The 27967-nt window shown below is 39.2% G+C and overlaps 1 long non-coding RNA gene across 1 annotated transcript; it reads left to right on the forward strand.

Annotated features, from left to right (window-relative positions):
- On the forward strand, positions 1–27914 carry LOC115601010. The gene is made up of 4 exons (XR_003989216.1): positions 1–118; positions 2096–2156; positions 23158–23251; positions 27080–27914. It is a non-coding gene; the product is annotated as an uncharacterized LOC115601010 (long non-coding RNA).
- Positions 27915–27967: the final 53 nt, after the last annotated feature.

A 27967-nucleotide genomic window follows, 5' to 3' on the forward strand; every position in this document is an offset into this window, starting at 1 on the left:
GAGCTGGCTCATTGCTGACCCCCATGTTCAGTGTTTCCAAGTACAGGAAGAGAGAGAGACAAAAATCTGTGGGATATTTAAAGCTTCAGTTTTTCTTCACATATTAGCACTCCTTTCAGTAAGTACTTCCTGAAAATAGATTGCGTTATATTTCTAGACATACCTCTGTACTAAGCATATCTTTAATTTTTTATTCCCATGTTGATAAGTTATCTCTTGTAATTGATATGACAATTATATTATACTAATTAACCTTCACATTTATTCAAGTGTTTTGCAAAAAAGAGAATTTTGCTTGTTGAGGAAAAAATTTAAGGTTAAGATCCATTTAGTACAGAAACATGTCTTTTTTTTTTTTTTCCTTATAGTATGTCTGTGACCACAACAAGAAGATAACATCTTGTATGGAGCATTACTGGCACTTAGAACTGCCTAACTGCAAATTACACGTTTTTACCTACTAATTTTGTGGAGTTCTATGTTGTTTTTTCCCTTTGAATGTGAATTCTCTTGTTTCAACATGATTTCAGAGGGGTTTCTTCCTGCATATCATCTTGCTACATGCTAGGAGCCAGTTTTAAAAAAAGGCTTAGCTTTGCAGACATGCTGTTTTGTTTCCTTTGGAACAGTTTGGAAGGATGTTGTCAGCATATTTGTAGGAGACAAAGCAGCATGAAGGAGTAAGGGGATAGTTCTGAGCTTTTGGAATACCAGGAAAAAGAATTCAGCAGATTTTGGAATGCAACATTTAAAATTAATGTTGCAAATCCTTTTCCTATCATTTCTGTTATTATTTCTATTACTCTTACTCTCGTGCCAAAATCATTCAACTTGCAAGAAATGAATGGAGAAATTTATCCCCAGAGTAACTAAAAGATTTCTTAAGAATTCAACACTTCACTTAAAGAATTAGGAATTATGTGTTTAAAAGAGAGGGCCAGCCAATCTTGTTGCAGAAAAACTTTGTTATAAAATTCCTCTTTCTTCAAATTGTTAAAGATTCAAAGAGCCATACCGATAGAAAATAGAGAAAGCACAGAAAGTTATTATTAATTAATTAAAATGTAAATGTTTTTCAAATTTCTTCTGCTGTGCAACACAACCAAACTTTGTCCAGCCTCAGTCAGCATACAGAGCTCATGCATTTGAATGATGATGCTCCACAATGTGCTAGGTGAGAGCAAAGCACACATACAAATATGTGCAAGGAAAAATATTTTGTAACTAAATACAGTCAGGGGAAAAAGACTTCCTAATTTCTCAGTCTGAAAATGTAGCTAAAAGAAGGAGATAATAGACAGCAAGGAGGAGTGAACCTTTTGCAGTCAGACCTGGTGTATTTCAGAAGTTTGTAGGGGACTGAGGTCAAACTGGCAACCTGAAGGAGTCAAATGTTTTTTGAAATGAGCTTGGTTTAATATTACTTATCAAGCATTAAAAAATAATTTGTGAGGATTGTGTACATCCACGTGTATTCCAGCAACTGGCTGATCCTTCCTTACTCTGTGCTAGTTTGCAAGTATGCATTTTATTTTCAGTATGTTGATAGAGATTTAGATAGTGAAGAGGAAAGAAAAGTCTTTTCTCTGACCCTTTCAATAAAGGTTAATCTCAGTTGGAGATTTCCTGAGCCCCAGGTCTTAGGAAATGAATCTCATCAGACTGGGCAGAGTGGGGAATGGGAGGGAAGATCATCACTGTGGGGCTGCCATGAGTGGTGCCTGTGGGGGTATAAAAGGAGTGACAGAGAAATGGGTAGCAAGTCTGGAGAAGATAGGCCACTGAATGGTATCTCTGGGGAGCATGTCTTTGTGTTAATCGAAACACATGGCCAAGCTATTGCTTTACAGGCATGGTCTATCCCTTAATCACTGCACATTACAAGCCCAAATGGGATCCTTTCCAGTGCTACGCACTAATAATATTTATTAGAAGGACCAATAAAGCTTTCCTCTGTAGCCAGGCTCTTATTATATGGTGTCATTTCATAAAAAACCCTTGGAAGACTGTTTCCAGTTACAGACGTTAGCAGAAAGCTTAATGTGAGAGGCCCAGTATGGTGTAATTTTAGGCTTTTTTTCTATCTACACAATAGCAGACTAAATGTTGAAGATGATTTGTGGACTACGGTCTTTCAGAGAAAAACATTCCTTGCGGTAAGTTATTTTCTTTTTTTGCCCTTCTTCACTTTAGAGACTTGTAAGTTTTGGTTGATTGGTTGTTTTGTTTTGTGTTTTTTTTTTCTTTCTTCTTCTTTTTTTTTTTTTTTTCTTGTTCTTTGGAGTCTGTACCAGCATTGGATTCCCAGATGTTAGAGGCATCTCAGGGTTTACTAGTCAGCCTAGGTCAATTGAGATTTGCTGTATTTGCTTTCATAAAAGCTGTGTATACTATATACTTCTTGAACTGGAAATCACACAATGCTCCTTATTTGCCTTCAATCACTTGCAGATGCAGAATGGTCAGATCATTTGCCTTTACATTGACCTAAGGGATTAAAGGAACTCAAAGGAATTTCCAACTAACTAGTGCCTCTGCTTTCCCTGATTTAAACTCTTGAGCTTTCAAGGTCAGAGTCTCTGGTAACTTAATCTGTCTCTCCCTCCCCCTGATTTGTTCACTTCCTTCCTTTTGTTTGCCTCTGGAGCAGTAACTGAGTAGACAGGCTTAACTCCCATGTTTGTTGCCTTCCCAATTTTTAAACTAAACGTTTGTGTAAATCTGGTGGAAGAAGGGTGCTCTGTTGAGAGCAGAGGAGTCTGAAATGTGCTTTTGTAGCAGTTTTCAAGAATTAAATTTTAATCCGCAGGTATCAATAGGCTTGGAATTACATCAAAGGTAAATGAGAAAAGCAAGCCTGTTGGCAGTAGCTTAAATTTGCCATGCAAGGGTCCCAGCTTCTACTGGAAAAGGCTGTATGGACTCGAGAAAGACCAAAACTGCTCTCAGTTCAGCAGTGGACTGGGAACAAGGGCAGGTTTCCCAGTGTTCATGAAAGCTGTCCTGAAGAGAAGGAGTCAAGAAGGGCAGACTCACAGCAGAAGATGCAAGATCCAGTGCGGGGGAAGAGGAGAGCAGGGCCACAATCTGCTTCCAATCAGGGATGTCTAATGGCAGTTCTGCATCTTTTGTTGTTTTTTGTTTCAGAAACCAGTCAGGAGTCTTTGTGTGGATTGTTTCAACTATCAGGGGACAGGAGCTTACTTAGCAGGTGGCCATCTGAAAAGTGGCTGATGCTTTTAAAAATACCTCTACCTCTTTTGTTCTCTGCCTGCCATCATGGCTTTGGTGTTTCTAGTTTTGACATCTGCTCTTTATCCAATTACTCATTTTGACTATGTACTTGTAGGGCATGAAAGACACTTTCTTTCAAAGACTCTGTGTGTCATTACTTTCTTTGCTCACTGTCATCTTTTCTATAAATCAGTTTCCTTGTAAAAAGAAAAAATCAAAACCAGCAACAACCTTCCAATCAGATTGATGATCAGAAAAAAAAAAAGAAGAGCTTTCTCAGCAGTTTTTCCTTTAATTTCTTAAAATATATTGATTATTAAAAAGTAGGTATTTAAAACTCTTGCAATGCATCATTAGTACTTGAAAGCTAAAATTTGTTAATTGACTGAATAAAAATCTTCGTATATGAGCAAGATCTTTCCAAGGAAGACAGTGATTTATGCCTGGTATTGGCCAAGAACATGAGAAAAAAAGCTCTTGTCATTACTAGAATTGCTACCTTCCTGTTCAATGAATTATGGTCATAGCAACAAAGGTAACTTAAATGCTTATTTAACCTACTCGTTCCTGGTTCAAAAGAGAAAAACATGTAAAATAGGAGAAAGAATATAATGCATTATTTTCCTGGAATAATGTTAGATTTTTGGATAGCAAGCAGTTGGCACTGCTATTATGTTATTCCTTCACTGAAAACCAGACAGGCAAAAACTGTAAGGATGAAGCAAGGTTTGAGGTACCTCTGAATCCATCCAAAGCAGCCAGCAGTGTTTCCAGCAATTTGGTCACAATTTCTTTGGATTGAGGAAGCCCATAGAGATGTCAAATTTAAGAAATCAATGGGATCTGAATGCAGGTAGAGAAAAGCTAGGCAATGAAATTGATGGGAAAAAACTGTTATTCTTTTTTTGAAACTCAATCCTGTCTTTGCTTGTTGAATTTTTGGAAACAAGGGACAAAATGTTAATGAACCTGCTATATCTGCACGACAGCCTTTTAATCGCATGGCTCCTCCTTTTGTGCACTGTCCTAGTAAGTGCTATGTCCTGTCTTTTGTTGCTTTCTGGTGACAAGGAAGAAAATGATTACGCAAGGAAAATAAAACCTTAACTGTGGGAAAGATAGAAGGAAAGACATTTTTCTTCATTTTCACACTGACATCTTCCCATAAATAAAGCAGCAAGTTAAAAGGTTTCAGATGAAATGCAAGTACCTAAATTAGCCTTAGAGTATGTGATTGCTTCTAGCAGCTTGTGGAAGTCCAGACTCTTTTAGCCTACCCAGGATGCATGTACTCCTAAATTCTGAGTCCAAAATATGGTCTGTCATTCTTCTGTGTGAAGTTTCTTCCATGTTATACTGCTGAATGAGGCAGTTGCCTCAGCAGAGAGGGATTGGTTAATTTCTCCTGGGATTGGTTTCTCCCATTCGTGCCAGTCTGGGAAGGGGGCACTGCAGCTTACTGGAAGTGACGTCTGTGGATAAGTCCACGGACAGAAGGAGTAACCCAATGATTTTGTTGAAGAAAATGTGCAGGAATTTGACTACCAGCCTGTCTTGGAAGTCCAAGAGAAGTCCAAAGCAAGACACTGCATGGGCACAGCTTGTGCCACACAAATGCATCAGGTAACAACGTAAAAAACACTTTTGGTAAGAGACATAGAATCATAGAATCATAGAATAGTAAGGGTTGGAAAGGACCTTAAGATCATCTACAACCCCCCTGTCATGGGCAGGGACACCTTGCCCTAAACCACGTGGTCCAAGGCTCTGTCCAGCCTGGCCTTGAACACCGACAGGAACGGAGCATCCACAACCTCCCTGGGCAACCCATTCCAGTGCTTCACCACCCTCACTGTAAAGAACTTCTTCCTTATATCTAATCTAAACTTCCCCTGTTTAAGTTTGAACCCCTTACCCCCTGTCCTACCACTACAGTCCCTAAGGAAGAGTCCTTCCCCAGCATCCTTATAGACCCCCTTCAGGTACTGGAAAGCTGCTATGAGGTCTCCATACAGCCTTCTCTTCTCCAGGATGAACAGCCCCAACTCTCTCAGCCTGTCTTCATACGGGAGGTGCTCCAGCCCTCTTATCATCCTCATGGCCCTCCTCTGGACTCACTCCAACAGCTCCATGTCCTTTCTATGTTGAGGACACCAGAACTGTACGCAGTACTCCAAGTGAGGTCTCACAAGAGCAGAGTAGAGGGGCAGGATCACCTCCTTTGACCTGCTGGTCACGCTTCTTTTGATGCAGCTCAGGATACAGTTGGCTTTCTGGGCTGCAAGCGCACACTGCCGGCTCATGTTAAGCTTCTCGTCAACCAACACCCCCAAGTCCTTCTCTGCAGGGCTGCTCTGAATCTCTTCTCTGCCCAACCTGTAGCTGTGCCTGGGATTGCCCCGGCCCAGGTGTAGGACCTTACACTTGGCTTGGTTAAACTTCCTAAGGTTGGCATCGGCCCACCTCACAAGCATGTCAAGGTCCCTCTGGATGGCATCCCTTCCCTCCAGCGTATCAACCGAACCACACAGCTTGGTGTCGTCGGCAAACTTGCTGAGGACGCACTCAATCCCACTGTCCATGTCACCGACAAAGATGTTGAACAGGGCCGGTCCCAACACTGATCCCTGAGGGACACCACTCGTAGAGAGGTAGACACCACATGTAGAGAGAGAACAATCATCTAAATTGCTAAAATATGTGTTTTGTAGTGTGTTATACTCTTTTGCTTTAAATGATCTAACAGATGGTGGTACTTTCTTCGAAGTCTTCAGGGAGGCTAGACTTAGATTTCAGAGCAGGGATGTTTTTTTCTGATATTCAATCTACATTTGTTTTGGCTTTCTTCCATATTCTGACTCACACTTATACCTTCTTGGACCAAGAACCCTATGCAGCTCCACGCTGCAGACCACCATGTAGTCTCCAAGCTTGTTTCCTTCTGTGGGTGATGAAGAGAAAGAGGGACTTGGAGGATCACTCATATTCAGTCCTTGACCTGAATAATTCTGATGTCTCCCTTGTGCCTACATCCTGCAGTTAATCATAGTATTCATTAATTGGTATTTAGCTGGTCTTGCTGCATTTTAAGTATGTGGAAATACTGAAATTGTTTTCCATAGAAGAAAGCTCAGGACCTATGGTTTTGACCATGCTACTCAACCCTTTACTTACGGAAGTTCTCTGAACTTTTTCTGACATGTTAGCAACTTTCTTTTTATCTGAGTTTCTAACAAATCAGTATTGATGCTTGAGTTCAGTTAGATCACTGCTATACTGTCACCTCTTAGGTATGTGAAATGATGGCTTTTTCATATTGTTTCATAAAATGTATTGGTCTCTTTTGCTAACTTTTCTATTACTAGTTCTTTGCTAATTTTGAGTTTTCTAGTAGTTTTACTGAGGTTTTCTTTACCTCTACTGTTTTGCAAATGCTTCTCTCCTGTTGAATATCTGTTTCAATTTATTTTCCCTCAGACACATTAACTTGCGTTTTTCACATTGAGTTTCATTTTGTTACTTCCTGCCTATATTTCTGACCCCTTTAGGACACTTTGTTTTATGATTAAACAAACCTGTTCATGGGCTCCATGAAAGAAGAGATCATGCATTTGTAGGTTTATTTTTATTGAATCATAGTGAAAATTGCACCTTGAGGGAGGGCTTTATTACATTTAACTACTTAGCCAGGATTTATTAAAATAAACTGCATAGGATTCAAACCTTCCAGATGGGATCTCACTCTAAATTGTGCTTTAAAATATATATGGACTTGTGGATTATCTATATATAATTCCTCTGATTAATGAAGCTTAGATAAGCCTAGATCAGTTGTTCATTATTGTGGGTTTATATACTCCAAAACACTTATATATCAGTGTGTTCAGACAGGTTGAGTAAGGTGACTGAGGGTGAGTTTCCCTTTACAAGGTACCTTGTGTGTGGGAACCATAACTAAAAACATCATATGAGAAATAATTGTCCCATAGCCTGTGCTCTGCCACAAGTAAGGCGATTCCACCATTTTCCAGGGCTTTGCCTTTTTAAAGAAGTCTTAGTTTTTGTCCTGCTGTATTGCATAGGGAAACTCTAACTCAAGGTCAATTTGGGGTTTGCAATATTGGTAGTACCTGAGGGAGAGCTGGATTTCTGCAATGCAAGTGATCATAACTCTCAACTTATTTAAGACTATCATAAGAATCAAAGCCATATTTTTCTGCTGGTGTGTTGAAAAGCCCAAAACCTCCAGTTAAAATTAAGGAGGTTTGATTTTGCAGAAAGTTTATAAGAAAAGAAAGCATTTTGCTGTGTAAGTGGAAGGATTGCACTGAGCCAGGTTTTCATCTGTTGCATCAGTGTTATGCTAAATGAATTCTACTGATCCTTGTGGGATGACATGGGGTTTTTCTGGATTCAGGCTGATCTCACTGGGATCAGAGTCTAACCTTCTGTATTTCAATGGACTTTAAGGAAAGTATTGAGGCTATTTGAAGGGTTTCTTCAGCATACAGAGACTGTGTGAAAATGTGATTTTTGCTTTACATATACATATGACAATGTTTTAGAGAAAGTCCTTGACAGAAGTGACTTATAGGCAAAATACTTTTTTCCTTTTTTTTTTTTTTTTAACACTACAGTGATGGTAAAGTTTAAATAAGCATACTGCACAGCCATGGAAGAAATAAAATTCACAACTGTATTACATCAAAAACTGGAGCTCAAGCAAGCTAATATCAAAGCCCATGTCAAGTACATCAAGATCACCATCAGGCTTTGTCTGCCTGCTCAAAGAGCTTACTCTTGATAAAGGGGAAAAAGACAGGAGGGGGAAAGCTTTTACACTAGTAACTCACGTTCTGTATCACATAACAGCTGCTCGGGGCTTTGTCTCATCCTGTAAATCTATTCTTTACTGAGGAATGAAAGAAAGGAATGAGAAATATATTGGAGGAGGTGTGCAGTGCCTGTGCAGAAAATCTTGTCATGCTGACAGTTTGCTGTAGTACTATTTAAACGTAACCACCACCAGCTAAGGAAACAGGAACACGGCTGTGTGCTGTGTGTGCCTTCCCCTCACCCCCTGCACACTTGTGCTCATTACAGCTCTTTCTTTAAACTGCTGGCTAGACAGCTGGCAATGCCTCAGAGGAGCGCCAAGTAAGGGAGCATATAAATTACTGTTGTGTTTTACAGCCAAGATAAACTCAAACTGCAGTGTTGTAGCCTGAACTGACACACAAAAAAGAGAACCTAGCAGGCCTATGAAAAGCAAAGGAGAAAAGAAGGAAAAAAAGCATATTTCAGCTAACCTACCCGTCATGTGGTGGGGGTGTGGGAAAGCAAAGACACATTAAATGTAGATCTTCTCTAGGTCTAAATATAGGAGCAAGGTTAATATTTCTGTGCTTGCTACTGTAAATTTGTAATTATAAATTAGTGAGGGGGATAAATAGCTTTAGGCTTGCTTGTACTGTCATCACTGTGGATTTTCAAATATGGCAAAAAATATGTGATGATAATTTCCATATCATGCATTTTATTAAGTGAGGCTTAACATACAAGTAATTCAAGTGGGTCAGTGCTTGGATAGAGTTTCCAAATGAACCCTGAGCAGATTGGTCTGCTTGGAACTGTCTGTCCTGGCTCCCTGCCTCTCAAATGGAATATGTTCTAGCCTGTTGTTTGAAACAATGAGCCCAAGATACACTGAAATAGTGAAAGATTTATTAAGGTTCAAATATTACTTCAGACCCATGTTCATTTGCAGTTGAATTTACACAGTGGTGGTTCCTCATATGAGAGGCTTTATTTAATCCTGCACCCAGTGTTTTGTAGGTTATGCTAGAGAACACAGGATTTGTTTGAATGCAAGCATGGCTTTATGCTGTAATACCAGGTGCCAAATATTCAGATATTTCTATGTAGCCATTCTAGTACATTACCTCACACTACTGCAAGCATTGCCTGAGAGCACTATATAGTTTGTGCAACAAAAAGAAGCTGAAAATCTATATTAGCTTGACTCGTTCTCTCAGGAAATAGTGCTCAGGATGCACAGTGTGTGGTGTGTATTACTGCTCTGCTGCAAGGAAACATAAAGCATGAAGCTTTATCTTTAAGCCAGAAACCCTGGAACCTCTGGGAGACCACAATCTAAATCAGGAATTGAAACACTTCTTCCCCAGTGCAACTGCAAATTGAAAAGAAGCCCTTGTACAATACTGGCGAACATATAGGTTAAGGATGACTTCAAAATGCTTAAAAGCTTTTCAGATCAACTTGGTGACTTTTCTAGGTGAAAAAAATATTATATGTCAGATATATACCTCTTAAGAATAACAATTATTTGTTTGCTGAATATTAACAATATCATGGTGTTTGCTTTAAAGTTATCATAGGGCATAAATAAAATGTTATGACTAATGAAAGTATTCTACACAATTATAATAAAAATCCTACAAAGACAAGCTGTAACATGTTTATGATCCTTTAAAATCAAATAATGCTGTACTTTCTACAGCTGAGATACTGAGTTTAACAAAACTCTTCTGATTTCGGTTCAATTCAAAAATGTTGTAGTACTAGAACTTAGTGTCAGGAGAAAAGGCTGAAGAAAGGGTCTGAAAGGAACCTCATGAATTTTAAAAAGGAAAAGTAAAAAGTCCTGCAGCTCAGGGGGAGAAACAGCCCCAGGCACCAGAACATGCTGGAGGCTGCCCAACTAGAAAGCAGCTTGACAGAAAAGGCCCTGGGGTCCTGGTGAACACCAAGCTGAACATAAGCCAGCAATGTGCCCTTGTTGCAGAGGCGGCAAATGGTATCCTGGGCTGCATTAAGCAATGTATTGGCATCAGAGAGCGGGAGGTGATCCTTCCCCTTTACTCAGCACTGGTGAGGCCTTACCTGGAGTTTTGTGTGTAGTGCTAGGCTTCCCAGTTCCCAAGAGCCATGGACATGCTAGAGAGAGCACAAAGATGATGAAGGGACAGGAGCATCTTTTCATAACAAAAAGGCTGAAAGAGCTGGGACAGTTAATCTCAGGGGATCCCATCAGTGTATGTGCATACTTGCAGCAAGGGTGCAAAGAGGACAGAGCCAGGCTCTTTTCAGCGGTGCCCAGTGCCAAAGGGAGAGGTGGCCATGGGTACAGACTATTCCCCTCTGAATATCAAGAAACACTGCTTTACTGAGAGTGATGTATACAACATTTCATTAACTTTAACGATAAATCTCCATCAGCTTCTTTTCAGGTTTTGTAATTAATAGTGATAGAAGTGCTGGAAGATGCCTAGAACACTGCTGAAAATTGGAAGTAACAAGTACTAGAACAAATGATGCAGACTGTGGGGTTGGCTGCACATCTGTTTGAAAGTACAGATGTTTCTTACGTACTCATTGTATTTGTCTCATTATGCTCCAGTACATGAAGAATTACTTTCTTGTGAGGTGAGCCACCACAGGAAAGATGTGCCAGAGAAGACACATTCTCCCAGACCACAACCAAAATCTTGTGCCTCAGCACTGTTTTTACATGGTTATGTTTACATGATGAACTTTAGCAAAGCCAATACACCAGCAAGTTGCTTGTATTTGGTTTTGGTATTAGCTATTCTTTTTGTACAGTTCTTGTACCAGTTACTCTTGCAGCAGCTGTTACAAATGTGTCTCTAGCTTTCTCATCTTGGCTCGACCACCCACGCTTTCTCAGCCCACACAGAGCCCTTCTTTCCGAAGCTATTGACTTGAACAGGACTGCAGGGTAGCAGCAAAGGCCACCTGATTTGCAGCTTGCGCCTGCCTGGGCCAGGCCTTCAGGGATGCTCCAGCACTTGGAGAAGACCTTCCTTGCTCTGTTCTAACGTCTGCCATTTAGCTCTGTCCACAGGTTCCCATGGCTTATTGTCCTCCTCTGTATTGCCCTCATACTTAGGCCAAGCTTTCATAAACCTCCCTGGGCTTGATGCAAATGAGGAAGGGAACAGAATCATAGAATCATAGAATGATTAGGTTTGAAAGGACCTTAAGATCATCTAGTTCCAAGCCCCTGCCACAGGCAGGGGCACCTCACACTAGACCAGGTTGCTCAAAGCCCTGTCCAACCTGGTCTTGAACACTGTCAGGGGTCATTCACAGCTTCCTGGGGCAACCTGTTCCAGTGCCTCAGCACCCTCACAGTAAAGAATTTCTTCCTTATATTTAACTTAAATCTTCCCTGTTTAAGTTTAAACCCATTACCTCTTGTTCTGTCATTACAGTCCCTGATGAAGAGTTCTCTCCAGCACCTTTGTAGGCCCCCATTAGGTACTAGAAGGCTACTATAATGTCTCCAAGCAGCCTTCTCTTCTCCAGGCTGTACAGCCCCTATCAGAAGTGCTGATTCCTGCTGGCTCTACACCAAACTTGCCCTTTACAGAAAAAATATTCAAAGGAGTAGAGAGAGTGTTGCCTTAGAAGGCTGACAAAAAATTATTGATTTTGTTTATCACTTTCTAGATTTAAAATATGATATAAAAGCATAGGTACCCATTCAAAGAAACAGGAGCAGCTGTATATCTCCCATTTGTGTCGTTTGCAAAATGTACTTGGTGTTTTACTTCCAGTCAGTCCTGTAAAGCAGCCATGGAGAGACTGCTGAGATCTGGGAACATCACCTGGCTACAGGGACTTCTGAGGACTAAGAGAGTGCTACTGAAATCACAGAGTCCTTCCTAGGCTAGACAAGAAATGGGGAGGAACTGGGAAGACATTTGGGAGCTTCCCCTTCACACCCCAAGCCAGCTGGTGCCAGTTTGATGGTGCTTGCAGTCTGGCATGACCCAGCCCAGCTGCCCAGGGAAATGTCTACAGCTAGTCACCACTTTGATCTGCTCCTGACAAAAGAGTGTGAAAGGAAGCCATTTCCAGCAGAAACATCATCTGCTTCTGCTTCTGGTAAGTTCCTTGAGTCAACAGACTCAACTTCTCTTGTCCCTCTAGGATGGGCAAAAAAGCACCATGTGATGCTGATCTAGCATCCATCAGGGATGAAAAGCATTTGCAAGCATGCAGTGAGGACCACAGCACCAACAGAATCCATCCCATTCATTCAGAGGAGACCTCTGGTGAAACTGATGAATTTGTAACCCTCACTTTTCCAAAGAAGCTCTGGAAAATGCTCCAAAGCCATTGTTTTCAGTCCATTTGATATGTTGATGATAGCATCTGTGTTGCCATTGATGAAGAAGCCTTCCTAAAGGAACCGCCTGCATGAAAAGGACCTTGCAGAGTTTTTCAAACTGACAGCATGAAAAGCTCCATTCATCAGCTCCACCTCTATGCGTTCACCAAAGCGCAACACTACTCAAAAACATCTGACTTGCTTGATGGATTTCTGGCAGAAGAAGCAAAAGCACCTTCTGCTCACAGCAAGGTACATCACTTCCCCTGCACATGAACCCACTCTTAGGATAATTCTGGCATAAGAGCTTCACCTTCTGGTAACATAAACCTTGGCAATGGAGGAGAGGAGGAGGAAGGCAGGAAACATTGTAAGATTCATTTCTTTCTCAGGTGAAAACAAAAGGGCAGCCATTACTGAACAGGCAGCCATTACTGAACAGAACCATAGCACAACTCTTTGGTCAGCCTAAGCTTTAGGTTTCCAACAGCCAGTAGACCTTTCCAAGACCCGTGTTGGTCTGTTGCCATTACAAGGCTCAGTTTCCTCTCTTGTCGTTTTCCCACCTCCAAAGGCTGGCAACTAACTCTTCCTCTTTTACATGGTTTATTTACTCTTCCACTACAACCCCAGCTTCAGGGGAGATGTAGTAACAGGTTGCCTTGTAATTGAAAGAGCCAGACTACTGCCTTTAAAAATACGTGTTCTCCAAACTTTTATTTTATTTCTTTTGAAGATAGACATTTGCTGGAGTGTCTGTCACATGATCAACTGTTTCATGGGAGGTCTTTATAAAGAACTGAGAGTCACTGAGCTGATTGCTTTAGAGAACTCTTACTTCCTATGACACTAAGTAAGGCATCAAGTGATTTCAGAGGCCAGATACGCTTCAACCTTTGCTGCTAAATTTGAATTCTCTCATCAGTGCTTCTTATGCCCCTTTCCTTGATAATAACATTAGATTTCGCCAATTATGCTCTTTAAGTTGGGTACGTCACATGTTACCATATTTCCCAGTTGAATGACATTCTGCTCACTCGCTTGAGTGAGTTGCATAATAAAGGCCACATATGTGGCCTTAATTTTTTTCATTTATTTCTATTTATGGAGTTTAATATACTGAGATAAAGTCTAGAGGATGATCAAAGAGCTCTTGGTATTGTAAAGAGTAGATCAGTTGAATATCAAAGCATTGTTTTTAGTTTCAGATTCCATTCTTCCTGGATGCTCAGAAATTTCTTTTGTGATTGTTTCTGGTGAGTTACATATTTCATTTACTGGATATGTATATGAGCCTTGCAACTCACAGTTATTTTGTGTACATGGAAATTATTTAGGTGCTTTTGATAGTGATATAGTTTCAGTAACAACTTTCAGTAACATTTTCAGCTTATCCTTGATACAAAGGAGAACAAGAGGAGATTAATCAGCAGTAAGGCCATCCTAAAGCCAGCATGATTAAAATAAATAGTCATTGTTTTCCATTTTCAAATGTATTTCACAGGACAGATACAGATATGTAACTCAGCTGAGCTCGCTGCGCAAACCTCCATTTTTCCTGGCTGTCACACCATATGCGGAAGCATGAGTATTTCTAGTTCCATCTGTGAGGATAAGCAAATTTTGCAGGTGCTGGAGAGTGCTTTTCACCAATAAATGGTAATGATACAGAAAAGAATGGTCTTAACGAAAAAAGGCACATCTACAGTAGTGTATGTTATTTTTCAAATAGAAACATGGCCTTTTCATAACAAAAAGTGTGGTCTCTGAAATTCCATCCTAACTAAATTTGTGCACAGTCATAGCCAAAGTATGTCAATCAATTCCTCACTGAGTTTTCTTTGAAAAGGAAATAAAATAGCAAGTACACAGAATGTGAAACAAATTACTGGAAACGTGGAGATAAATCACTTATTCACCATTTATTACAAAATAAAATAGCTCAACAATTCATAAATACAAGGTATGTTAAATGCCTAAACTATAACTATTACACATGGGTTTATGTCTGTCTTTATCGCATTTTGCTTTTAATAGAGGCCTTTAAATGAGAGGAGATATTTTTATGTGGAAAATTTACTGGGGGGAAAATTGTCGTTCCATTTTTAGTGATTTCATGCGCCTGAGATTTCACTCTTCCATAAAATTCCTCTGGGATAACGGAAATTTTTCACGTTGAACCATACAAATGTTTGAAAAGCCACTTCTGTGTGAAAGATTATGCTCTACAGTTGTGATCAGACACTTGAGAGGAATTGTGGCCACGTTTTAATTTTGTATTTTGAAGGAAGATATCAGTAAAAGTGAAGAAAAGGTCATTATCTAGACCAGTTGGTTGAAATGATTCTATGTATTTCTAATTCACTACGGGACTGAAAAAATGGAAATCATTCTTTCCTAGAGAAAGAAAACAGCGTTCCTGATACTCCAAGGAAGACTTAATGTATGACATATTTGTGGAGGGAGTGAGATGATTTCACATAGCCTTGTCTGCTGATAGATCATCTGCCATAGTGTGAGCTGCTAATAAATTCCTCTGGCTGGAGAAAGATAGGGACACATTGTGATTTCAGTTAAGAAAGAGGAAATAGAACCTGGCTTTCATTTCTAAGGATTTTACTTTCCAAATATGTATTTTTATATATATATATTTTTTTTTTTTATTTTTTTTTTTTTGTCCCTTTTCTTAAGAATGAAAGGGCCAGAACACCATAAAAAATCCTAAAATCCTTTTTCTGGATTTCAAGAGTTCTTTGCAGCAGGCAAGATCTAATGAAAAGGGCTTCCTCAGAGTCAGGCAGTAAGCAGAGAGGGCCATGCTGCCTCTGATAAGCAGCAGAGTAGACCATGGTATTTATAGTGTGTTGGAAGATTGACATACTCCTAGTGCTATTGCAGATATGCTGAGGACCTCTCCAGTCCCTGGACCAGCAAAAACATGGCTGAAAGCTGTCCTCCTGGCTGCCTCTTTCTTTGGCTGCAAGCTCTTTGCTGCACCTCTGCAGGACACATGGTTGCAGAACTCGGTTCTGCCATCTGAGGCAACAGCCAGCATTAAGCAACTACAGGAATTCAACAATTCTGCATGCAGGTAAGTGCCTCTCTGCTTGAAGGGCAGGAGGTGGGATGCAGTCCATGACAAAATATGAGAGCAAACAACAAGCACAAATTGCTAATGTGGGAAATTTCAGACGCTGTATGAAGCATCAGCCCTTTGGAGCAAATAGCTCTTCCTGCCATCTCAGTTTCTTATTCTGTTGTACATACTCTAAATAAATTTGAATCAGTTTGATAACGGGACACCAAAATTGCATGGAATGAAGTCTCTCTGGCATGGCTGAATCATATCAATCCCTCTAGTTCCTCAATTCCACTACTGAAACCTGGGATTTATTCAATATGTATGAAGTATCATGGCTCTAAGTTAAAGCAGAGTTTTAAAGCAATCACTGGCTATTAAGGACTCCAAGTGATGAAAGAATAGGAGAAAAAAGAAAAAGTAATAGAGACTAGAGATTTTTCTGAAGTCTTTTTGGATTGGTTGGACTGTATCCCCAAAAGATAAACGTTTTTAGCAGAGTTACAGGCATATTGTCTTCACAGATTTTAAGGCTTCCTAAAACTGTAACCTTTCTGTTTACCAGAACATCAAGAAATTCTAGGTTGGCTGGTGTCAGAATTGATTTTTCAGTGCTGATCTGAAATCTGTGAGTGAAAGTGTGCTGTCTTCAGTTTGTGTAAGTGAACAACAGGAAACGACATGCAAGTGGAAGGCTTTGCAACTTTTATGCTACATGTTTTGCTGCTCCTGGGGGCGAAGAAAAGACAGCAAAATCAGTTAGATAAGTACAGTGATGCAAGAAATAAGTTTTGAAGTGAAGGAATGAAGCTTTTTCTCAAAGAAGGCCCACAATTTAAGGTCAAGTTAGCAAATGTCAAATAACAGAGCTGTAAAGAGGGCAGGTGTTTATCAAATCCAGAAACTGTACTTGCATTTGCTTTGATTTTTCCTGTGAGTGAGTCACTACAGTTTTTCAGAAACTGTGATGCCAGGCAGAGCTTCATGTGGAAATAAGACTTTGTTAAAAATATACTTGTTAAGCATTTCCACTTCACATCTGATGCATGCCTCAGTGGATGTCATAATATTTAAATGGTTGCTTGTTGTTCAGAGTGTGTAAAATGCACAGCTTGGGAATGCACTTAGTCACTTGTGCAGAACTGTGAAGTCAAGGGCAAAAGGCAAGAATAAGTTTTCAGACTGAAGAATAAACTGCTGGATGAAAAACAATAAGGATGGTGTTGGATACAGACTCTCACCACCACTCATACATCTTAAACAGATCTTTGTCAGGCACAAGATCACACAGTCCCCACAGTAATGATAAAGTAGCATGCCTTTTGTTTTTTACACACTTCTCTCTTTGAAGAATTGTATTTAGGAGCCAAGTCTTCTGACAGATTTGATAAATTTTTATTACCATGTGTCCAGCACAAACAGATCTCTAAATACTTAAAGAGCAAAAATCTTTTAAAAACACAGAGGTGTTTTCAGCTCCAGTCAAGTGAGATTAGTCAGTTTAGTGCAGCTGCATGACTACAGTCATTAATTGAGAGCCAAGGGAAATCTATTCTACAGAGAGCAGAGTATTTTACAGCATATCTCGGATAAAACGTCTTCTGGTCAGTATTAACTCCCAAGCCTTGTTAAACAGCATAATTGAAAGAAAAATGTCGCATAATTTTGCTCCTTAATAATTGATGAACATTAGACAAAAGGCCTGATTTTCTCTCACTCTTTCAGGCTTTCCAGGCCATGTCTTCAGAAACCTGCCTGCAGACAGGAATTTATGGGGGTATAAAAATACTGTAGCTGGTAAGAGAAACAGGCCGGATACATGACTGCACAGCTTTTGTTTGCTAAATTATTTCTATTCTTTTGAGTTTTCATAGCCCTGTTTTCTTTTGCTGAGTACACAGGTACGTTCCACAGAGCAGGGGAAAATACCTTCAAATATGCAAATAAAAGACATAACTGACAACTTTGTAACAACCACTGCTGGCATGTCTGTTGAGTTTAAAGCAGCTTAAGACCTAAAGAAATCTAGGATTAACTTTTCTGTTTTCCAACAAAAAATCAGGTTACAAGCTACGAGTATTTAAAAGAGAAAAAAGAAATACATTTTTCTGGTATGAAAAGACAGATGGACTTAAAAAAGATAAATTATAAATAGTTCTTTTTTCCACATAGGGATTTTGAAAGCAATTCATTGACCGACTTAGGAATCATTTCCTCTAGTGCTCAAGTGACGTTTCTAACTTTTGGGTTCACAAAGGACCTTATTCACAGCATGCAATTCATACATAGCTATGAAATTTTGCATAATGCAAGTGACACTTCTTGATCCATTTTCCTCTCTCTTTCTTGTGAATTGCAGCTGTTACATCTGCAGCAGTTTCCATAGTAACATTCAATTTTGAACTTTACTAAAGGGTGGGAATGACTATCTTGAGAATGAATGACCAGGAAATAGGTTTAAAATGAACAATTATAAAACATTTAGAGGCTACTAGGAGAAAAAAATCCCACCACCAAAAAATCTTAAACCTTTTCCAGCCACTTACAGTGCTAATTTAGCCTTCCAAAACAACTCCAAGCAGCAGTTCTGAACACATGAATTGTTAACACTGTGACCTGAGATTTGGCAGCTTGATGAGACAGTGGTTTCTACTGTGAAGATTATGGTAGCATAGCTTGGTACTAGACTTTAACACCAAAGAGTCCTATCATTTCTGCAATCATTTCCCTTCAGCAAGTGGGCTTGCCTCAGCAACATTTATGATGGAGTTGCATGCAATAGTGTTGAAGGGATCTGGGCAGGCACTGGAGTGATCTCAGTGCACTAGGATTTAATAGTGATCACATGGTGCTTGCATGGAAAAATGTTTTTCAATTCAACAGGAGCTTCTTTTTTTTACCCTCAAAGTCAGCTTCAGGGACCACTATCTCAGCCTCAAAGAGCACTGTCCCAAAGGGGTGCTTATATGCATTTAGCTACAGCTCGAAATAAGAATGACAGTGTTATGAACTGGTAGAAACCTAAAGCGCCTGGAAGATGGCTTCAGAGTCTACCATGATTGCTGCACAAGCCCCCCCCCATGAAGCGCATACTCACTAGAAATATCTGTTGCCCACAACTTGAAAAGGAAAGACAATAGACAAGAAGACAGACATTTGGTAGCATAGCAGCTAAAACTCTGAACCTTTCACCTCTGGATCCATGCTGAATGCCCAGCTTGGAGTTCTCAGAAATAGTATTTTCTGCTTCAAAATGGAAAGTCTTTACCATACATAATTGGAAGTGATTTAGGATAAGGAGCTAGAATAGTAGTTTTATGGGGTCATGACCTTTTAACCTGCACATTTTGTCATGGTGCTTTTTCAGTTGGTGACATTTAGTCCAGGGAATAATTTGTCTTGACATGTTTTCTTTTGGGTTTGGTTTCGTAGCAGTGGTACATAGATATGTTTTGTGATAAGTATTTATCTAACTAAATAATAACTAAATTTAGTTATTAGAAGGTTGATTATCTAGCTAATCTTAATATAAACAGAATTTTCATTTACTGTAGCAGACAAATTACAGTGGAAGTGAATATCTAAAATCAGCATTACAAAGCCATGATTAAATTTCCACACAAAGCATTCTCAAGCAAACTAAACAGAGAAGGCAGATTGTGTGCTCCATGTAATGTCTGCCTGGTGGGGAGGACCATGTGGTAGTTCCAGGTCACCCAGATGTCTTAATTTTATGGGATCACTTTAGATACCTGTTAGAAGACTGAAGCAAATCATGTGATTGAGCCTAGAAAATTATATTTATTTCCTCTTACAAACCTTTGCATTAGGCAATTGTTGCTGCATAAGATGACGTGGCCCTGTCTCAAGTTGATCAATTCTGTTACAGCTGGGTTTCTATGTAAAGGACGAAGACACTTGAAAGCTCACACAGTCTGTATCTGCAGTGTATGTGAGCAGCGGCTATAGTTCAGTTGTTGACAAAGCCTTCATATTAAGTCTTCACCAGAACAGACATTCTGTTAGACACAAAATTAATGAACATATTTATACATACATACATATATACTCATTTGTAAATAAATGCTAGGGCTTAAGAGTTCGAAAGATATTTCAGCTTATCCTGATATAACTTTGCTAACCTTCTTTGAAAATACTGTGCTGAGAAAAAACAAAGCATGTTAAGAAAAAATTGAGCTGAAGTTTATCTCTATGAGTCACGATAGCTTAGAGAAAGTAGGAGAAAGAAAAAAAATATCAGAAAACAGTGAAGTACAACAAGATAACTGGGGAAAAAGAGTTAAGAGAAAAGTCTTTCATGTCATGCAGCGTGGCAAATGGAAGAACACAAATCATTGCGAAGGAAAAAACGCACTTGGAAATCTCGGGAGACTGACTTCACATGGCTAATTTACAACCACATGCCACATCTGTCACTTTTACAAATCAATAAGAGTGCCTACCCTTTAATAGCACAGGGTCACTGGTAAAGGTTGCTAGTGTCGGCCGTATAGATGAGACTTTTCAGGATGTCAGAAAAGAACCTCAGTGACGCACTTTAACACCCACATGCTCCTTTATGTCACTTCAAATTTACTTTATCTTAAATTGTCAGCTAGCAGAGCTCACTATCATATTAATAACTGGAGGTTTGCATCCAAGCCAGGAAAAATAAACCCTGCTGATTGATAGTTCCATGAGGCAGCTGGCTAGCTCCAAGGAAGGCCAAAAAGGAAATACTGAGCTCTTACTCTTTCTTAGTAGAGTCTGCAATATTAAGGAAAGGAAAAAGATGATATGACTTACAGATGGCCCATGTGTAGTATATACAGAAACATTTACATTTTGTTATTCTGTAGATACTGTTCAACAGGAGAGCAGTTCTGTTCTTTTACAGTACTGAACTACAAAAGAAGACATTAAGGACACATTAATACGAAATATCCCCATGAGCTGCAACAAGTTTCCCCAGACCTGAGTTTATATTTCTCCATGGCATCTATTAGGTATTTAATCCTCTTTCTTACTCTTTTTCCAGTCATATTGGAGGGACTTTATAGGCTTGATTCACTTTTTAAATTCAGCTGGTGGAAGCTGAGCTGTGGGAGCTGGTGCTGGAAACATTATTTGGGTAAATAACAATGCCAAACATGTCTCAGCCCAGCTAGCAGGCAATCCCTCAAAGCACATATCTATCCCTGCTCTTTCATAGTACAGGGCAGGATGCAAAGCTAAGTGCTTGGGGGAAGTGCCTATGCAACCAGTCCCATAAGTGTACTTTGCCAGAGCTACTCCTCTGGGACAACAGCTATCCATTTGTGGAAACCACAGAGGCCTTGCAGCACTCCCCGTGGTAACTGCAGCTTCCTTTTCTTATGTACATAATCAGGTGAACAAACCCTTAGATTTTCTTTCTGGCTTCCTCACTTAAGGAACATTTTTCTACAATTTTGACTGAACTTGCACATAAGAATCTTGATTTTTCAGGCAAACCTCGAGCATGTTCATTGGAAGTCTTTGAAGTGAATGCACTCCTCTTTGGATGATTGTTAAACCTGCTTCTTGATAACTTTGTTGGAATCGTTCCCTATATGCAATTGTATTAACTGTAGCTGTATCCCTTCAGTCACATTCTTTTCAAGACAAAGCATCCTGGCACATCTTTTCTTTTTATATGAAATCTCTTTCATGCCTTCAATGTTGTAAACAAGTTTTATCACCTACCTAATTATCTTCTTTTCCTGGTTACTTATAAATATGTAAAATGCATAGATCTCAGTGGCAATCTTGTGGCACCCTCCCTCCTGATAAAAATGACCATTTCTTTCTATATTTTATTCCCTATTTTAATACATTATTATTTCTTGCCCTTGTCTTCTTTGCTATCTTGTTACACCTTTGGAACCAAGCGTTGAAGACAAGAAAGGCTAAAAAGCTTTTTTGAAAGTTCAACTACATGGTATCAGCTAGCTCATACTTACCCATATGTACTAGGAGATTTCTTCAGATAAATCTAATAGCTTTATTAGCTATGACTTCCATATACAAAAGTGATGTTGATTATTTCCCAGTATGTCATATCAATCCCAGCGATAATTATTTTCTTTTCACCTTTCTGGAAATTAACTTTAATGGCCTAAACTTTGACTTTCAAGTGTGTAATTTTCAGGATTACCTTTGAAGCACCGTGATGTCATATTTATCACTTTTTTTTCCTCTAAAAAGTAAGTTAAATATGTCTACAGTCACACTTCTGGATTTCAGAATAAACGTAACCTAAACGGCAATCAGTTTAGCAACTAAATGCCTGTCAGAAGGGCAAAATGTTTAACTAGCTGCTGTCTGTCAAATATTGAGAAAACTGAGTACACCTCTATAGTGAAAGTTGTAACACTTATTCAGACCCTTAAGCTTCCGGTAAGAACTATCTCAGTTTATGTACTTCTGCTGAGGTCACTGTGTTTTGCGTAGGACATAATAACTGATCAAGCTGTCAATAATCTAATCTAAGATACATGCATTTCACAGAAGCTGATATATGCCTGGTGGCGGTCAGGTGGAGGAAGCAGTCTGTAACTACATCTGGCAGAGACACCCCAAAATAAGCATGTTACAGAAGTGATTTATAAGTTGTAGTGAAAATTTTGCCTCTGGATTTATCTCTACTAGGGTGGTGGTTACAAGGCTGGTGTAGTCACACTTTTTTATGCAACAGCAGAACAGGAAAAAATTTGCAGAACTGTTGCTGCTATTGTTGACAACAAAACATGGTATAGCTCTTCTCCTGTACTGAAGAAAAACATTTTCTGTGTTGGAGAGATTTGCAAAGTATACTATGTGTTGTTAATGTCTGGAAGTTCACTTTTTGAAACTGAAGGCAGGTCTTCAAGCATTCATTTCTGCTCTCAGGCTCTGATGGTATCTGCCACATTCACACTGTGCATTGGCAGACACAGGTGACAGATGAAGACAGAAGCTGCTGCTGTTTAGAGTAGATTAATGGGCTTCTTTATATTATACCGTTATGTCATTCCAGGTTAAAAAAGTTGGTCCTTCTGCAAGCTTTTCCTCAGGATTTGCAGCAGAGACTGACTGTGTTATACTGTGGTAATCATTGTAATGAAGAATTCTTGCTTTACTAATGAATGCTTTATCATGAATATGTACACTGTACAGTGGATGCTGCACATGCTGGGCATTTTGGTTGTGTTTTCATCCCAGCTCTCAGGAGTGTTCAACCTTATACAACCACACATGGGACCAACAGGGAGATAAAGAATAACACCTTGCAATAGGAAAGACACAGCTCCTGTTGTCCTGTACAGATAACGACTAGTGTTTGATAAGTCCATCTTGCTGTTTAGCTTCATTTCTCACCAATGTTTTGCGGGATGACAGAGAAGTACACGAACTCTTTAAGATGTATTTCTGGATACATTTGCTCGGCAGCTTTAGTGACCTGTACTCAGCTTTTACTCTGTTGCTCTCAGTATACTGCTGAACTTGTTTAGGCCAAGATGAGTCTTAATCATGCCTTACTGGCTTTGACTCAAGTAAGTCTATAAAAAATGTACCTCTTACTTGTAGTTAAGATGCAGAAACTGTTCCTAACTTGTTCTTTTCTTTCAATTGTAGTAATTAAAATTTGGTTGGGTTAAAGCATTGTTAAAAATAGTTTATCTCACAGGAAACCAACACACCTGCAAAAATCATGCTGAACCACACTCTCACAGAGGATACAAAGACTGAAAGTGAGGTAAAGTCAATCAATGAAGTCAGAGGTAAGTGCACAGTATTACTTTTAGCACTTGCATTGTCTTTATCCAGCAGATGTTGTGCACAGGAGCAATCCTGATATACCACATTGAAACCCATTAACTTCTTATATTTCTTTATTTCTTTAGTATTCTTATAGTCTTACATTGCAAACTCTCTTTGTTTTCACTATTCCATTGGCAGTTTAAGAAGTAACAATGTTCTGAATGCCCTGTATGGACAAGTTTCTTTCTTATGGCAAATAACCCTGTTAGGTTCAAATACACCACACAGGAGACATTACTAAGACAAACAAAAGAGCAAACCGCCCTTTAGGTTACACTGTCTGTTAAAAATAAAAGCAAAAAACAGATAGAATTTGTCAATTCAGACACAGACTGCTTTGGGTTAACAATAAAAGCATTAGGATTACAAGAATTCTGTTTAATCTATTTTTGACAAAAATTATATATTTTTTTTAATTTAGGTGCCTAAGAAAAATGGGCATTGTCTGTATTTCTCAGATCTCTTGCCTGCAGAGAGTTGTACTTTATTGTTTTAGACCCAGTTCTTGCTATTCTATCTTTTTGATTCCTTCAAAGCACTCCAAAGGTTTGTTTGTTTATTTGTTTTCTGTTTCTTCTTCCTTCCTTTTATAGTTTTTTATGTTGTCTAGAAAATATAGGCAGATAAATAATATAAAATTTTACCTGTGCATCACCCCTGCTAAACATGATCTCACAGAAGAAAATGGAAAGGATAATCAACACTGGTCTAGGAGCTAAAGGCTGAACTTGATCCATAATTAAACAATACTTTCACAGGGATGACTCAAGAGCAAGCAGCTGTCACTGGTCTCTAATGTTCTTTTACAAGACTCATCTCCATTTGAAAGCTTACTTTAAAAGTAGGGTTTTCCCTGTTAGCATTTTCAACAAAATTATTATGCTCTAGATATTGAACTTATTTTTTTTTTTTTCTATATTCTCTGATGCCCTTCAATTTGTTGATGTCAAATACTACGGCATAAAGGTGAGAATACACTGAACTTAAGAGAAATGCTGGCACAAACAGTGCAATAATTGATCATCTGTTGCCCCAGCTTCTAGGAGACAGGAGGAGGAACTGCCCCAAAGGGATCTGCACTCCCCCTTTGTTCAGGATGCTGAAGAGGTACAAGGTGGCATGGGCTGGCAGAAAAGGTGCTACCCAGAAACAATATACTCTTCAAGCATCCTTGGAACACTGGCAAAGCTCCTGGAATAGCATATCAGAATAAAATAAATTCAAAGCCCAACCCAAGATAATTCAAAGCCCAACCAAAACCCAAGATAGTCTTGACTTCTTGACAGATTCTTGTTGTCTCCTTGCATATGAAATTAGTTTTGGGCACTACCATTGTCATCCCAAACTTTCACTTTTTCCTTTTGTATACAAATAAATATCACAGGTTTAGTGCAAGTCCCAAAGGATCTCTCTCTACTATAGGTACTCTCAACACCCACCTTGGAAGTGAGGTTCCCAGTGTAGAGATTACTCAAGAAGTTCTGCTATAATTTTGTGCTTAGCAAAGGCCTGTCAAACTAGATTACATTAGGCATAACCTAGTAAAAGTGTGTCAACTCCACCTAGATTAAACAGATACTAAATAATGGCTCTTTCTGAACTAACCAGTTGGCAAAACAAAATATGAAAGCACTTAAACACTGGTGTTCTTGTAGTAACTCTAACCTCTTATAGAGACAAAAATATTGCAAAAATTAATCTTCACACTAGGCTTCTGCACTGAGTATTGTAATTTGTACATGGACTTTCAGCCTTCATCTGTGTCCCGAGTTTTTGAAAGCGGCCCAGTGTGCAACAGACTGCCCAGTCTGCAACAGATCTGCCCACTATCCGTGGCGCTCCACATCCGCTGTCCATTTGGATCACACTACAAAGCATCTGCCTGTGAGTGGATGTGTGCAGCAGTGAGCGAAAGATTAAACTGCATAACTGGTCTTGCTCACTATGTGTTTATACAGAAAAGTAAGGGTGTCTTCTGACTGCTAATCCTGGTGGTACAGGCCACCTGTCCATTTGTTGACAGGTATTGTTCGAGAAGAGTTTTTCTAAATAAGAATTTTTCCCATATAAATCTGGGCAATATTTTTTATCTTGGCCACAAAAGCGTTTAGCAGTCACTTACAAAATAGACCTAGGATGCACTGTTCTGTACCACCTAGCCACAAAACCAACATCTTTGTCATATTAACTTCAATTATATTATGAAATATTATTAAAAAAAAAACAAAACCCAAACAGGAAATTGGTGCAACAATTCAATGTATTCATAGTTTCCTGGAGCTGGAGAAGCTAACTGGTGGCAGTGACTGTGCTGTTACTGCAATACTTATGAAAAATCACCCTTTTGGTAAAATCAAACTGAATGTTTTACTAATACTGCACGAAACCTGGACCTGTCTTTTTTTCCCAACCCAAATTCTGTCATGTGTTCAACACAGATGTACAACAGAGATGTTCATACATACCAAAGCAATGGTCTTTTATTCTGTAATGTAGAACACATGAAAAGACATTTTGTCCTCTGGGATTATTTCTTTTCTTTTCTAGAAAATAAAAGGAGAGAAAAGAGTATTATGAAAGCAACCACTCAGAATTGATCAGAACTTAAGCATGAAAGCAAAAGAGTAAAAGGAAAATAAATAATTACAATGAGGCAGAAATGAAAAGACTTGCAGAAATCCTGTGTCTGCATGTTGAGATAGGAATTCTTTGAAGGTCCAGTGAGAATTTTCTGATAATCACTAATACATAAATATCTTTATCTGTAATAAAATATTTGTAATAATTGTGTTACTCATAAGACATTAAAGAATAAAAAAACTTATAAGGATTGCAGCCATTTAAGACAAAGCATTTACAGGACAAAAGGTGTAAAGTAGTAGGCACTGAATTTACTGTAATAGGTAAAACACAGCACCTACTCTGAAGAGCTCCTATATCTGCAGTGTGAAGATATAATAAGATCTTAGTGTGGAATATAGCCCTGAGAGCAAGGCCGTAAAATGCTATGATTAGAAAAAGAAATAACAGGGCAGAAACCAAGATAATTGGCCATAGAGAAGATAGATAGGAAAGAAGAGAAAGAAAGATTAAATGCTAACAATGAACCAATTTCTGGAAGATATGGACAGAAATGATTGTCCCTTATTTTGTTAAGAAGAAGCTTAGAAATACCTAGTAAGTGTAAACCAAGTGTTGTGAAAGCGTATAATGTGGATTTAAGCCAGGTTTTTGATCAAAATGTTTCAAAGAATTTATGGTGGGAGGCAGAAAGAATTAAGGCAGAAGGAAGCAGACTCAGGTTCTTTTATTTGCTTAAAGGATGAAGTGATCCTAATTAAATAATCTCCCTTGATTTACATTGAGTAGTAATGACATTTTCTTCCCCTGGCACTGAAGTGTGTTTTACAGTTTCAGCAGCACTCTGTCTTTAAATCCTATTATTGCCTACCAGAATAAACAAGAAGTTTAACATGATTATCTGGGATGTTCCACTTATTTAAAGCTGGATTTGTCATTACATCTATCAATAGGTTCAGCATTTTCTTAGACCATAAGTTAGAGTGTGAGCATTTGTTTGCCTTTCTCTAATACTTGGAGTGCTGCTTGATGAAAATTATACTGGATTCAGGGGGAAATTTTCACAGAATATTTTTAAAGGCTTATTCTAAATATACTGTTCTGGGGAGTTGTGACTTTTGCAAAATAGGGGATAGTGAGTATTAGCACAACAATTAATCTTGAACAGATGCTTAAGATGGAGGAATAAGGCATGTGTATATTTGCAGGAATTCCTGTGAAGCAAAGAATAAAAACTCTTGAGCACTCTAGGCATACATTACCTCTGCCTTCAGTTTATAAAGGTGGCAGAGTGACTGCATCTTTGTTTCACAATGACTGTTGTGAGCAACTGATCTGAAATTAGACTCCACCGTCCATTGTCTCAAAGACTGGTATGAGAAGCTGAGATGGGATGCCACCATCCATTGTCTGAGAGATGGGTGGGAGGAGTTGAGATAAGACCTCACTGCCTTAGAGAAGAGTGTGGGAAACTGAAATGGAACTCCAGGGTCCATTGCCTGAGAGATGCATGGAAAGAGCTGAGATAAGACTCTTCTGTCCATTATCTCAAGGATTGGTGTGAAGAATTGCTGCCCATTATCCCAAGAATTGCTGCAGACGTGCAGTTGAAAAGCTGGCTGCAAGGCCAGCGAAACTGGTCCACCACGAACGTGCAGTATGTGACATGAAGAACAGAAGTACTCCTCCCAACTCATTATAAAAGGGGGAAAAGTAATCGCCATGAAGGACACCTCCACAAGGACACCTCCACGAGGACACCCTGTTCGAGGACACCCTCTTCGAGGACACCCACCTCCAACGATGACTACTACAGACTCCTGGGGACAGTCTGCTCCAGTACTGACTACGGGCCCTGAAGGACTCCCACCGCCTCTGGTGACGACTATAGACCCCTGGGACACAGCTGGATCCACGGTGGTGGCAGTCTCTCTCTCTCTGCACTCCGAATTCTTGCTTCATTTCTATCTTTTTTCTGATCTGTCCTATCGCTGTCTCTTTCTTTTACAATAATTTCCTTTTTTATAATAATTGTCTTTTTGTAATAAAGCAATTGATCAATTACAGTACTTGACCTCATATTTGGTTTAATTTCA

This window comes from Strigops habroptila, chromosome Z, assembly GCF_004027225.2.
Source record: "Strigops habroptila isolate Jane chromosome Z, bStrHab1.2.pri, whole genome shotgun sequence".
In the NCBI taxonomy this organism is placed as follows: Eukaryota; Metazoa; Chordata; class Aves; order Psittaciformes; family Psittacidae; genus Strigops; species Strigops habroptila.